The sequence below is a fragment of the Perognathus longimembris genome, unplaced genomic scaffold, assembly GCF_023159225.1.
Source record: "Perognathus longimembris pacificus isolate PPM17 unplaced genomic scaffold, ASM2315922v1 HiC_scaffold_5319, whole genome shotgun sequence".
Lineage (NCBI taxonomy): Eukaryota > Metazoa > Chordata > Mammalia > Rodentia > Heteromyidae > Perognathus > Perognathus longimembris.
Genome location: NW_025960733.1, coordinates 4,634 through 17,988, shown reverse-complemented (window position 1 = coordinate 17,988; position 13,355 = coordinate 4,634). Strand labels below are relative to the sequence as shown.

The window sequence follows — 13,355 nt, the reverse complement described above, 5'->3', positions numbered from 1 at the left end:
ACATTTCACTGAAAAAAGCAATGTATTTATTCACAATGATTTAAAACTTTTCTACAATTAGCTGTGTTTTGTTGTTCAGTACTGCGGCCTGAATTCAGGACTTCATATCCTAACTGGATTAAAAAAAAATTGTTCAAGGGGCTGGGGATATGGCCTAGTGGCAAGAGTGCTTGCCTCGTATACATGAAGCCCTGGGTTCGGTACCCCAGCACCACATATATACAGAAAACGGCCAGAGTGGCGCTGTGGCTCAAGTGGCAGAGTGCTAGCCTTGAGCAAAAAGAAGCCAGGGACAGTGCTCAGGCCCTGAGTCCAAGCCCTAGGACTGGCAAAAAAAAAAAAAAAAAAAAAAAAATTGTTCAAGCTGCCACTCTACCACTTGAGCCATGCCTTTTGCCATTGCTTGATTATTTGTTTTTTATTGCCAGTTCTGGGGCGTGGGCTCAGGGCCTAGCACTGTCCCTGACTTCATTTGCTTAAGGCTAGCACTCTACCACTTGAGCCATAGCGCCACTTGTGGCCGTTTTCTGTATATATGTGGTGCTGGGGAATGGAACCCAGGGCTTCATGTATACGAGGTAAGTGTTCTTGCCATTAGGCCATATCCCCAGCCCGAGTATTCTTTTTATGGTTGAATAATACTCCTTTGTGTATATACTATTGTGCATATTCGCCACCTTTTCTTTGTCTGCTCCTCTGTTGATGAGCAGCTAAGCTGATGGTTTTATGTGGCTATACTGTGCTGGTGTCTCTACTGTTTTTTTTTTTTTCTGGCTACATGTTTATTCAACACAAAATGATCCTCTCCATCTTCACTGGGGTGGCTGACCACGTCTACGACCAAATCCACCTCGAAACTGGAATTCAGTTGCTGACCCAGCCCCAGCCTCGGCTTTCTTGTCGGCACCAGGGGGCACAGCGCTCCATCTGTAGGTGTTCCTGTCAGCTTTTCCTCTTGTGAGTCTTGCAGGCCGCTCGCCCTCCAAACCTTTTGGCCGAGGCCTGCCAGTCTCAGGTCGGCTCCGGCGCAACGTAGCAGGCACAATCTCAGGAGGCAGATGGAGGTAATCACGGAGATACTGGATACCCTCGTTGGTTAGGTACCAATAAAATGCCTCCAGGCAAACTGTTCCTTCACATAGCCCCAAGACTTGAGAGACTGCATGACCTTCATGACCTGAAGGTTGGGCACATTCTTGTCTGCCAGCTGGGGGTGCTTGGGCATGTGGACATCCTTCTTGGCCACCATAACCCCCTCCTTAAAAAGGAGTTCATAAATGGCAATCCGGTTCTTCTTGGGCATCAATATCACGGCGGCTTCAGGGTCCGAGGCCGAGGCTGGAAAGGAGTCTACTGTTTGTTGACTTGATTTCTTCGTACTCAGGAGTGGTATACCAGGGCCATAGGGTAGGATCTATTTTCAGTTTAATGAGGAGACTCTAACTGGCCACTGGTGGCTCACACCTGAAATCCTAGCTACTCAGGAGGCTGAGATCAGAGGATCAAGCCCGGGCAGGAAAGTCCATGAGATTCTTATCTCTAATGAACTAAGAGAAAACTGGAAGTGGTGGTGCTATGGCTCAAAATGGTAGTGTGTTAGCCTTGAGTGAAAATGCTCAAGGACAGCACCCAGGCCCTGAGTTCAAGCCCTATGGCTGACAAAAAAAGAAAAAGAGACTCCAAACTGACTTCCATGATGGCATTTGTTTACATTCCCACCAACTGTAAGTAAGGATTCCATTTTCTCTACACCCTCACCAGTGTTTGTTGCTGTTTTATTTTGGTTGTTTTTGTTGGTTGTGTGGCTTGAACTCTGGGCCTAGACACTATCTCTGAGTCTCTTTGTGCTCAAGGCTAGCACTCTACCACTTTGAGCCACAGCACCACTTCCAGTTTTCTGGTGGTTAAGTGGAGATAAGAGTCTCATGGACTTTCCTGCCTGGGCTGGCTTTGAACCTTGATCCTCTGATCTCAGGCTCCTGAGTAGCTAGGATTACAGGTATGAGCCATCAGCACCTGGCTTGTTACTGTTTTCTTGATGATGGCCATTCTGATTGGGGTGAAAAGGAATCTCAGTGTTGTTCTGATTTGTATTTCCCTAATGGCTAAACCATTTGCAACTTGTGTTTCTCACTTGCTATATCCCAGGGGTTTTTCTGTATGAATTGGTAGAATTTTTTTTTTAATTTTTTTTTTTTTTTTTTTTTTTTTTTTTTGCCAGTCCTGGGCCTTGGGCTCAGGGCCTGAGCACTGTCCCTGGCTTCCTTTTGCTCAAGGCTAGCACTCTGCCACTTGAGCCACAGCGCCACTTCTGGCCGTTTTCTGTATATGTGGTGCTGGGGAATCGAACCCAGGGCCTCATGTATACGAGGCAAGCTCTCTTGCCACTAGGCCATATCCCCCAAGCCCCTTTTTTTAAATTTTTAAACATCTTTACAGTGTTTCATTAACCTGATGGAAGCTTGGATGAGCTCCAGGTTTTCCTGGAGAAAACAGTGCTGCTTCAAATAACCTTGCTCATGTCATTTCACAAGTGGGGAGTGCGCTCGCAGGGAAAATTCTCCGAAGTTGGACTTTGAGGGCCAGGAGAGTGCACATCTGGGGCTTTGTTAGACTGTGCCCTTGTGCCCTCTGTCAGGGAGGTGCCAACAAACACCCCAGCATCAGGGGAACAGCAAGAAGTCCTGTTTCCTATACTCCCCTCAAATAGCAAACTGGGGAAAAAGAAGGATATTGAAATAAGCAGTAGAACTGGCAGTACCTGTAAGGAAGAGTCTTATCATCTTGCCAGATCTAGGGCTTAAAACACCGGTCCAAGCCAGGCACTGGTGGCTCATGCCTGTAATCCTAGCTACTCAGAAGCTTGAGTTCTGAGGGCTGCAGTTTGAAGCCAGACTGGACAGGAAAGTGTGAGTTGCTTATCTGCATTGAATCAGCAGAGAACCAGAAGTGGAGCTATGGCTCAAAGTGGAAGGGCACTAGCCTTGAGCAAAAACGCTCAGGGACCACACCCAGGCCCTAAGTTCAAGCCCTAAGATCAACAAAAACCAATTTGGCCCAGCAGTTGGCTGAGCCAAGCTGGTCCTGAAGCCATGGAGGGTGACTGGTATCCATGTCAACAATATCAAGATGCCTGGTCCCCAAGAGAGGATGCCCTGAGGGCAAGTGCTAACAAGCCCAGTGTCGTGGGGCCAGCATTCACATAGTTCCTGGCTCAGTGGAACTACAGGAGCGGTAGGGAAGGAAAGAGGAGGAGCAGACTCCACACACCCAGGGCTGCGGGATTCCTTTGTGCAGGGAAGAGATTGGGGGAGAAACATAGGAGAGGGGTTGCAGCTCCTGATACACAGGGATGGTCTTCATTCTCATTATTTGGAACCCCCAAATCATAAGCAGGGGGTACAGGGAGGAAGAGGGCCTGGTGGGGAGCCAAAGGGCAATTGTGCATTTTAGGTGTCAGTCCCTCTTCAGGGCTTGATGAGTGCTGACAGGATGGGCTTCCCCTTGCACTTCCACATTAGTGGTGCTGGAAAGAGCTAGAATCTTCCAAGTGCAGGGAGACAGGGGCAGCGAGTCCCATGTCCCTGCTTCAGGTGTGGGAACAGGAGAGGCCGAGTTGGGATCACTGCCACATCACTGCCTCTGTGCTGCTCTGCGCCTTCTGTCCGTGCTACGGATTTTACCATTAGTGGACTGAGTGTTCTCATGTCCAAGTCTTTCTGGAGGTTCGTGCAAGGAAGCAAGCTCACTGAGACCCCAGTGGCACCGGCAGTGGCAAGGGAGGCTTGGATGGGCAATGATGCTTCCTTCTGAGGGCTACACAAGAGCCGGTTTTTTTTTTTTTTTTTTTTTTGGCCAGTCCTGGGCCTTGGACTCAGGGCCTGAGCACTGTCCCTGGCTTCTTTTTGCTCAAGGCTAGCACTCTGCCACTTGAGCCACAGCGCCGCTTCTGGCGGTTTTCTGTATATGTGGTGCTGGGGAATCGAACCTAGGGCCTCGTGTATCCGAGGCAGGCACTCTTGCCACTAGGCTATATCCCCAGCCCCAAGAGCCGGTTTTGGTGCAGCAGGGCTGGCTGATGGACTGGCTGTGGGCTTCTCCCCCTCTACCCCTTTCCCTGACTCCTGGGAGTCTGGGAAGCTAGGGAGATGGTTTTTCACGGGGCCCCTCTATGGTGGAGCATTGCGAGTTGGGAACATCACGGCCCTGCGATGGGGTGCCCATAAGAGACACATGCGCCTCTTCAGCCTTTTCAACACTGGGGCGAATTCCCAGCTGGGGCCTAGGAGTGAAATCTCTCCCGATGCTCACCGGACCGCATGGCATCCTCCCCTCGTTGGCCTCTAATTCTGATCTCTCACCAGGGATATTCTCGGCTTTTTGGCCACCCTGGGAACAGGCCAGCTTGCAGGCCCACCTCCTGTGCCGCAAACCCTCCGCAGTAGGGTCACTCAGTGAGGTCCAGACCTGGGGCTTGAACTCGGAGCCTGGGGGCTGCCCCTGAGCTCTTTTGGTCTAGGCTAGTGAATCGTACGCGCATGACCAGCAAAATCGAGGAGAAGCGCAACAGCCGTCCGTCCGTCCACCCATCCCTCCTGGCTCCCACCTCCTGCTCCTGCTGCGGCTGAGGATGCGCTGCCTAGCCGGGGGCCCTTTGTGATGTCACCCCGCACGGGCCCTTTGTGACGTAACTGGCGCGTGACGTAACTGGTGCGTGCCGCAGAAGAGGTGCGCATGCGCGCTGCGTACGCCAGAGCAGGTCCGAGTCAAAACACAGGCTAAGCCAGTCGGGCCCTGGGAAGGGATGGGGCACCACCGACTCCTCCATCTCTCCCGGACTTGAGCTTTGCCCACGGAGCCAGCTTCCTGGTCTTCATGGAATGTGTCTCCAAATCAAGCACCTCAGGGGTTTGCCAGCGAAGAGTGGAACTGTAATGTGGAGGTCAGATCTGGCCAGCACATTGGCCACATGGCAAGTTGTATCTAGCGTCTTGACTTGATGGAACCCTGTTGCATTGTGGGTGGGAATGTGGTTAACTAGCACAACGCTCTGGAAGAAGGTTTGGAGGTGCCTCAAAAAAAATTAAACATAGAAATTCCCTATTACCCAGCCGCACCACTCTTGGGCATCTATCCAGATCATCACAAGTCAGGATATGGTACTGATACCCGCACACCCATGTTTATTGCTACATTATTTTCCAGATGCCCTCCAGCAGGTGAATGGATCAATACAATGTGGTGCTTCTACACAACGGAATCTTACCTATCCATTAGAAAGGATGCAATTATGTCATCTGCAGGGAAATGTATGCACCTAGAACAACTCATGTTAAGTGAAGTAAGCCAGGCTCAGGAAGACAAGTGCATGTTTTCTCTCATGTGGAAGCTAGATCTAAAATACAACCGGACATGATTATCTACACAGGACTCCAGGCATTCACATACAGACTAAAGGAGGATACCCTCAGAGGAGGAACACAAAGGTGAGACATCTCTGAACATTTAAAATACTATCGAAACGAACTCCAGGAAATGGGAACACAGTTATTGCTTTAGGTTTAAATTTTTTTTTCTTCTGGGGAAGGGGAAAGGGGGCGCAGAAAGGGAGGGAGAAAGGGTGAACAAATGCAATCATGCTATTCAGTGTACACCAGGTGGAAAATGACCTGTGTAATTTTGGGGCAGGGATGGAGGGATGGGGAAAGTGAAGGAAGGGGTGACATTGTACAAAAAAAATGCACTCATTACCTGACTTATGTAATAACAGCCCCTCTGCACAACACTTTAATAATAACAATAAAATTATTTTTTAATAAAATTATTTTTTAAAAGACAAAAAGTAAGTTTTACCCTTCTTCACATAGGACTCATTTTGTACTATGTCAGAGACATAGTATATAACAAACTATGAGATCAATACAAAAAGGACACAAAAAATTTGGCTTAGTCCCACATTGTTTTAAAAATGGAGAGGTATTACAACCCCTTTTTACCCTTCTGAGGACCAAAAATATTAGACATTAAAATCAAATATAATTCTTTTTTCTCTTTGTTCTTGTTTTTTTTTTTCATACATCAGTTGTACAAAAGGGTGTCACTGTGATAATTCTATAGGTACTGCAGGGAATTCTGCAGGCACACTGCAGTCTCCATGAAACAAGTTCACCCCTCTCTTATATCTCCTTAGCCGCCTTTGCTTTTCATCTCACTGTCAGTATTTGGTGGGTTTCATTATGCTACTTACCTTATATACCTCTGTGTGTAGGTGCAATGTATTTCTGTCCTCTTCACCCTCTCACTTCCCCTCTCCTGCTGACCCCCACCAGTATTTTTTTTTTTTTTTTTTTGGCCAGTCCTGGGGCTTGGACTCAGGGCCTGAGCACTGTCCCTGGCTTCTTCTTGCTCAAGGCTAGCACTCTGCCGCTTGAGCCACAGCGCCCCTTCCGGCCATTTTCTGTATATGTGGTGCTGGGGAATCGAACCCAGGGCCTCATGTATACGAGGCAAGCACTCTTGCCACTAGGCCATATCCCCAGCCCCCCACCAGTATTTTTTACACACTTATCCTGTTATCATCATCATCATCACCATCACCATCATCAACATCATTTTAGGTATATTTTTCACGTGAGTGAAATGTGATATTTGGTTTTTGAGCTTGGCTTAGGTCATTCTGTCTGATGATTTCCCAATTCTATCCAGTTTTCCTATAAATAACATAATTTGTTTATCTCGATGGCTGAATAATAGAGCATGAAGTCTATGCCATATATTGTAGATGCATTCATCAGTTGTTGGAAATTTTGGCTGATTTCTGCTGTGAATAGTGCAAAGATAAACATAGATGCAGAGTTATATCTTATAAATCAATTTACACTTGAGAGAGCTATCACAACAGTATAGAAGGTAATAAGTTAGGTCTCAATTTAGGCTTTAAAAAATTTTTTTTTTGGTTATGAAGCTTGAACTCAGAACCTGAGCTTTTTCACTCAAAGCACTCTACCACCTGAGCCACAGCTCTACTTCCAGCATTTTATGTGGTTAATTGGAAATAAGAGTCTTATGGCCTTTCGTGCCCAGGCTGGCTTTGAACCGCGATCCTCAGAGCTCCGCCTGTTGAGTAGTTTAGGTATTACGGGTATAAGCCACTGGCACCCAAGGTATTTCAGGTTTTTGAGGAAACTTTTTACTTATTTCCCCCAGCGGCTGTACAGTTTCACATCCCTACCAACAATGCTTGTGAGTCCAATTCCCCTTCATTCTCACGGGCCTTTCTTGTTTAGTCTCCTGACGATTACCATGACTGAAGTGAGAATCTCAGTGTAGTTTTGATTTGTATTTCCTTATGGCTATGTTGAATAGTTCTTCATGCATTAGCCAATGGTATTTCTTCTGAGAACTATTGGTTCAATTCAACTGCTTATTTAATAATGGGGGAATTTATTCTTTTGGAGTTTTACTTGTGCTTTTACTTTATTTCTTTCTTGTTGGCTGGTCCCGGGTGCTGTCCTTAAGCCTTTTGTGCTCAACACTAGTGCTCAACCACTTGAGCCACAATACCACTTCCAGCTTTTTCTGAGTAGTTTATTGGAGATAAGAGTTTCAGGGACTTTGCTTCCTGGGCTGGTTTTGAACTGTGATCCTCAGATCTCAGCTTCCTTACCAGGATTACAGGCATGAGCCAGCAGTGCCCAGCTCTTCAGTTCCTTTTATATTCTAAATATTAGAAGTGTGTCTGGTATATAGCTGGCAAATATTTTCTTTCACTCTATGGGTTGTTTCTTCAAGCTGCTAATTATTTCCTTTGATATGCAGATGCTTTTTGTGCCAGTCCTGGGTCTTGAAGTCAAGGCCAAGGCTCTGTCCCTGCTTTTGTTGTTTAAATGCTATTTTTTTTTTTTTTTTTGCCAATCCTGGGGCTTGAACTCAGGGACTGAGCACAGTCCCTGGCTTCTTTTTGCTCAAGGCTAGCACTCTACCACTTGAGCCACAGCGCCACTTCCAGCTTTTCTGTTTAAGTGGTGCTGAGGAATTGAACCCAGGGCTTCATTCATGTTAGGCAAGCACTTTACTGCTAAGCCACATTCTCAGCCTCAGCTTTTGTTTAAAGCTAGCTACTTGAGCCACAGCTCTATTTAATAGCTTAATTTTTTTTTAATTGGGCTTGAACTCTGGGCCTGGGTGCTGTCCTAAGCTCTTCAGCTCAAGTCTAGCATTCTACCACTTGAGCCACAGCACCGCTTGTTGGTTAATTGGAGATAAGAGTCTCACAGACTTTCCTGCCTTTGAACATGATCCTCAGATCTCAGCCTCCTGAGTAGCTGGAATTGCAGGTGTGAGCCACCAGCTCCCAGCCTGCAGATCCTTTTTAATTTGATGAAGTCCTATTTTTCAATTTTTTTTTTGCCAGTCCTGGGGCTTGATTGAACTCAGGGCCTGAGCACTGTCCCTGGCTTCTTTCTTTTTTTTTTTGCTCAAGGCTAGCACTCTGCCACTTGAGCCACAGTGCCACTTCTGGCCTTTTCTATATATGTGGTGCTGAGGAATCAAACCCAGAGCTTCCTGTATACAAAGCTTCATGTATACTCTTGCCACTAGGCCATATTCCCAGCCCCTTTTTATTTCTCATATTAGATCTCACTGATAAAATAACAGCCTATTCGTATATCTTCTGGTTTAGTTCCTTTTTTTTTCCTGAAGTAATTTTAAATTTTCATGTCTTATATTTCTATCTTTGCTATATTTTGCATTGTTTTTTATTTTTCTGTTTTTTTTTTTTTGTACAGGATGGGATATATGGGTCTAGTTTTCTGCAAGTAGATAACTAATTTGTCTAGCGCCATTTGTTGAAGTGGAGATCTTTTTCCCTAATGTATATTTTTGGCTCCTTTGTTAAAAACAAAATGGCTGTAACTGTGACAACGTATGTCCATGTCAACTATTGTCTTCCGTTGATCTTTTTAGGATGGTTTTATGTTTTTGTTTTTGTGGTTTTGTATTTTTGTTACCATGGCTTTGTAAAGTAATGAAGTTACCATGGTGCTGCTCTCAGGAGCACCCCAGCACTCTCAGGAGCACCCCCAGTGCTCTCAGGGGTAGCCTCAGTGCTCTCAGGAGCACCCCAGCATTCTCAGGATCAGTGCTCTCAGGAGCATTCTCAGTGCTCTCAGGATCGGTGCTCTCAGGAGCACTCTCAGTGCTCTCAGGATCGGTGCTCTGAGAGCAGCCTTAGCACTCCCAGGATCAGTGTGTTCTCAGGAGCACCCCTGGTGCTCTCAGGAGCACTTTTGCGGGTCAAGATCTTCTAGAGTTCCATGTGGACTTCAGAATTGTTCTGTTTCTTTGAACAATGGCAGGTGATTTTGGTGGTCCTGGCCTTGAATGTGCAGATGAACTTCACTGGTAGCCATTTCTGCAATATTAGTTCTGCCCATTCATAGGTCTGCAAGGTCATTCCATTCTTGGATAGCTTCTTGAACTTCTGCCTTCAGGGCTTTACACTTTTCATTATAGATGCCTTTCATCACTTTAACTTTATTCCTAGGGATTTTTTGTGCTATTGTGAATGATTTTGTTTTTCTTTTCTGCCTATTTAGTGTTTGTATATAGTGTTATATATAGTGAGATACAATCTATCTATCTATTTATCTATCTATCTATCTATCTATCTATCTATCTATCTATCTATCTACTTAAGGTTAGCTTTAGAGCAACTTGGTAGATCTTTGTTGGTGATCTTTTTTAAAAAAAATGTAATTTTGGGAGCTGGGAATGTGGCTTAGTGGTAGAGTGCTCACCTTGCATGCTTGATGTCCTGGGTTGGATTCCTCAGCACCACATAAACAGAAAAAGCCAGAAGTGGTGCTCTGGCTCAAGTGGTAGAGTGCTAGCCTTGAGCAAAAAGAATCCAGGGACAGTGCTCAGGCTCTGAGTTCAAGCCCCAGGACTTGGAAAAAAAAGTTAAAAAATGTAATTTTGGGCTGAGACTGTGGCTTAGTGATAGAGTGCTTGCCTGGCAGGCACAAAGCCCCAGGTTCAATTCCTCAGCACTACATAAACAGAAAAAGCTGGAAGTGGTACTGTGGCTCAAGTTAACCTTGAGCAAAGAAGCTCAGGGACAGTGCCCAAGCCCTGAGTTCAAGCCCCAGGACTGGAAAAAAAAAGTAATGTAATTTTATTGTTATTATGAAGATGTTGTACAGAGGGCTTAGCATTTAATAAGTTAGGTACTGTGGTGGCACTTCTTAAAAGGGTCTAATTACCAGAATATAGAAAGAGAGAAAAATAACCCTAAACCTCCAAAAATGTCAATAACCTAATTAATAAATGGGCAAATGGTCCATAAATATGCGAAGAAATGCTCAACATCCCCGGCTGCAAAGGACATGCAGATAAAAATGATGTAGAGATCCTATCTCATTCCAGTCAAAGTAGCCATCCTCAAGAGCACAAACAGCAAAGGCTGTCCACGATGCATGGAGAGAGGAACTCGAATGCACTGTGTGTGAGGATGCAACCAGCAAGCACCATGGAAGTCATTATGGAGAGGCCTCAAAAACAATATATAAAGAGAACAACCCTAGGATCCAACAACACCACTTTGGGAATCTATCCAAAAGAATGTAAGTCAGAGTATAAAAGTTGAACCTGGGGGCTGAGGGTGTGGCTTAGTGGTACAGTGCTTGCCTAGCATGCATGAAGCCCTGGGTTCCATTCCTCACTACCACACAAACAGGAAAGGCTGGAAGTGGTGCTGTGGCTCAAGGGGTAGAGTGCTAGCCTTGAGCAAAAGAAGCTCAGGGACAGTGCTCAGGCCCTGAGTTAAAGCCCCAGGACTGGCCAAAATAAATAAATAAATAAATAAACCTCTACACTCATGTTAATTACAGCACAATTCATCATATCCAAGTCATGAAAATAGCCCAGATGCTGTACAACATATATGTATATATGTGTATATGCATATGTATGTATTATATACACACAGAAGCCAAACTCAAATATAATAGGGGAGAGAAATAAGAATTAGAACATAAATTAATGAAATGGCCATGAAAAAAAGGTTGCAAAACAAAATCAGTTTTTTGAAACTGTAACCAAGATGGACAAACTCCTAGTCAAAAGAGCAAAAGAGGTAGGGAAAAGACTCAAAGTAATAAAATAAATTAGAAACGAAATAGCAAATACCACAGTGAGTATCTATAACATCCAGAATAGCATTTGGAAAAATTTTGAAAACTTATTATTTGAAAACTACTATTCAACTTGAAAATGTGGAAGAAATAAATACATTTCTAAATGCATTTGAGGCTGGGAATATGACCTAGTGGCAAGAGAGCTTGCCTTGTATACATGAAGCCCTGGGTTCGATTCCCCAGCACCACATATATAGAAAATGGCCAGAAGTGGCGCTGTGGCTCAAATGGCAGAGTGCTAGCCTTGAGCAAAAAAGAAGCCAGGGACAGTGCTCAGGCCCTGAGTTCAAGGCTCATGACTGGCAAAAATAAATAAATAAATAAAAATAAATGCATTTGACTTATCAAAATTGAAATAAGAGGCTACAACTCACTTAAATAGATCAATAGCAAGCAATGAGATTGAGTTCAGGGTTCAGGACTGGTTGTATTCACTGCCAAACTATCAAACCTTTAGAGGACTGATGCCGTACTCCTCAAATGATCCTGTAAAATAGAAAGGAAATTGCTATGAGCTCATTCAGTGAAGATTATCCTGGTACCAAAACCCTACAAAAACTTGGAAGAAAAATAAAATTATAGGATAATTTCCTTGATGAACATAGGTACAAAAATTGTCAATAAAATACTTGCAGACAACTTTCTGAAAAGATAGCCAGGTGCTGGTGGCTCACACCTGTAATCCTAGTCACTCAAGGGGCTGAGATCTGAGGACTGTGATTCAAAGCCAGCCTGGGAAGGAAAAAGCCCTAAGACTCTTATCTCCAATTAAAAAAATAAAAGCTGGGAGTGGAGCTGTGGCTAAGGTGGTGGTAGAGCCCTAGCTTTGAGTGAAAACGCTCAGGAACAGCACTCAGGCCCCTGAGTTCAATCCCCATGACCAAAAAAACCTGAAAAAGCCTAAAATGAGACCTAACTTAGCACCTTCTATACTTCCGTGTTACCTCTCTTTTAAGTGTAAGTCAATTTATAAGACATAACTCCCCATCTATGTTTATCTTTGTACTACTCACAACAGAAATCAACCCAAAAGCCCAACAACTGATGAATGAATCCAGAAGTGGAGCTGTTGCTCATGAGGTAGAAGGCCAGTGTCGAGCACAAAAGCTTGGGGACAGTGCCCAGGTTGAGTGCAAGCCCCAGGACTGGCAAAAAGATAATAATACTCGATCCAACTATGGCTCAGCAAGAAGGAAAAACAATATTAAAACACTTTCTATGGGAACCCTGCGTTCTAGGATGGAGGGCTGGATACATGAAAATTATGACTTCCACATCAGAATTCTTTTCATAAAATGAGAAAAGAAGTCGGATTTGAAGATCACATTGGAAGATTCAGATCTTAGACTCAAACAAACACTTTGCTGGGTTTCTACTTGAATGTTCACCTTCTCGCTCATAAATTTGCTAAACTTCAACAATTTGACACGCATCAAGGGAATTACAGAGGCATTGATGTTACCCAAAATGGGAGGCTTCAAGGGACACAACCACTCATAATCAGCCAATGGCAGCTCTCCTCAATTCCTCCTCAGGGACCTGGCTGTGGGAACCACACCACTCGGCAGACCACTAACTGTGCTTTAAGGGGCTCTGGTACCTCTCCCGCTGCCAGATGCAATTTTGGCTGTTAGTATTTACTGCATTAAAATTCAGGAAGAGAGCTGGGTACCCATGGCGCATGCCTGCATCCTAGCTACTCAGGAGGCTGAGATTGAAGGATCACAGTTCAATGCCAGCTCGAGCAGGAAAATCTGTGATTCTTTTTTTTTTTTTTTTTTTTGGCCAGTTCTAGGCTGTGAACTCAGGGCCTGAGCACTGTCCCTGGCTTCTTTTTTGCTCAAGGCTAGCACTCTGCCACTTGAGCCACAGCGCCACTTCTGGCCATTTTCTGTATATGTGGTGCTGAGGAATCAAACCCAGGGCCTCATGTATACGAGGCAAGCACTCTTGCCACTAGGCCATATTCCCAGCCCCCAAATCTGTGATTCTTATCTCCAATAAATTACCAAAAAAGCTTGAAGTGATGATGTAGTTCAAGCAGTAGAGTGCTAACCTTGAGCAGAAAAGCTCAGGGACAGTGCTCAGGTCCTGAACTCAAGCCCAGTAGCCTCACCCCCTCCCCTCACTTCTCACATACACATAATCAGGAAGAGT

General features: G+C 45.0%; 1 pseudogene; it reads right to left on the bottom strand.

Moving 5' to 3' along the window:
- Window positions 1–757: 757 nt before the first annotated feature.
- LOC125345121 lies at window positions 758–4,736 on the bottom strand (annotated as a pseudogene).
- Between the last annotated feature and the right edge of the window lie 8,619 nt (window positions 4,737–13,355).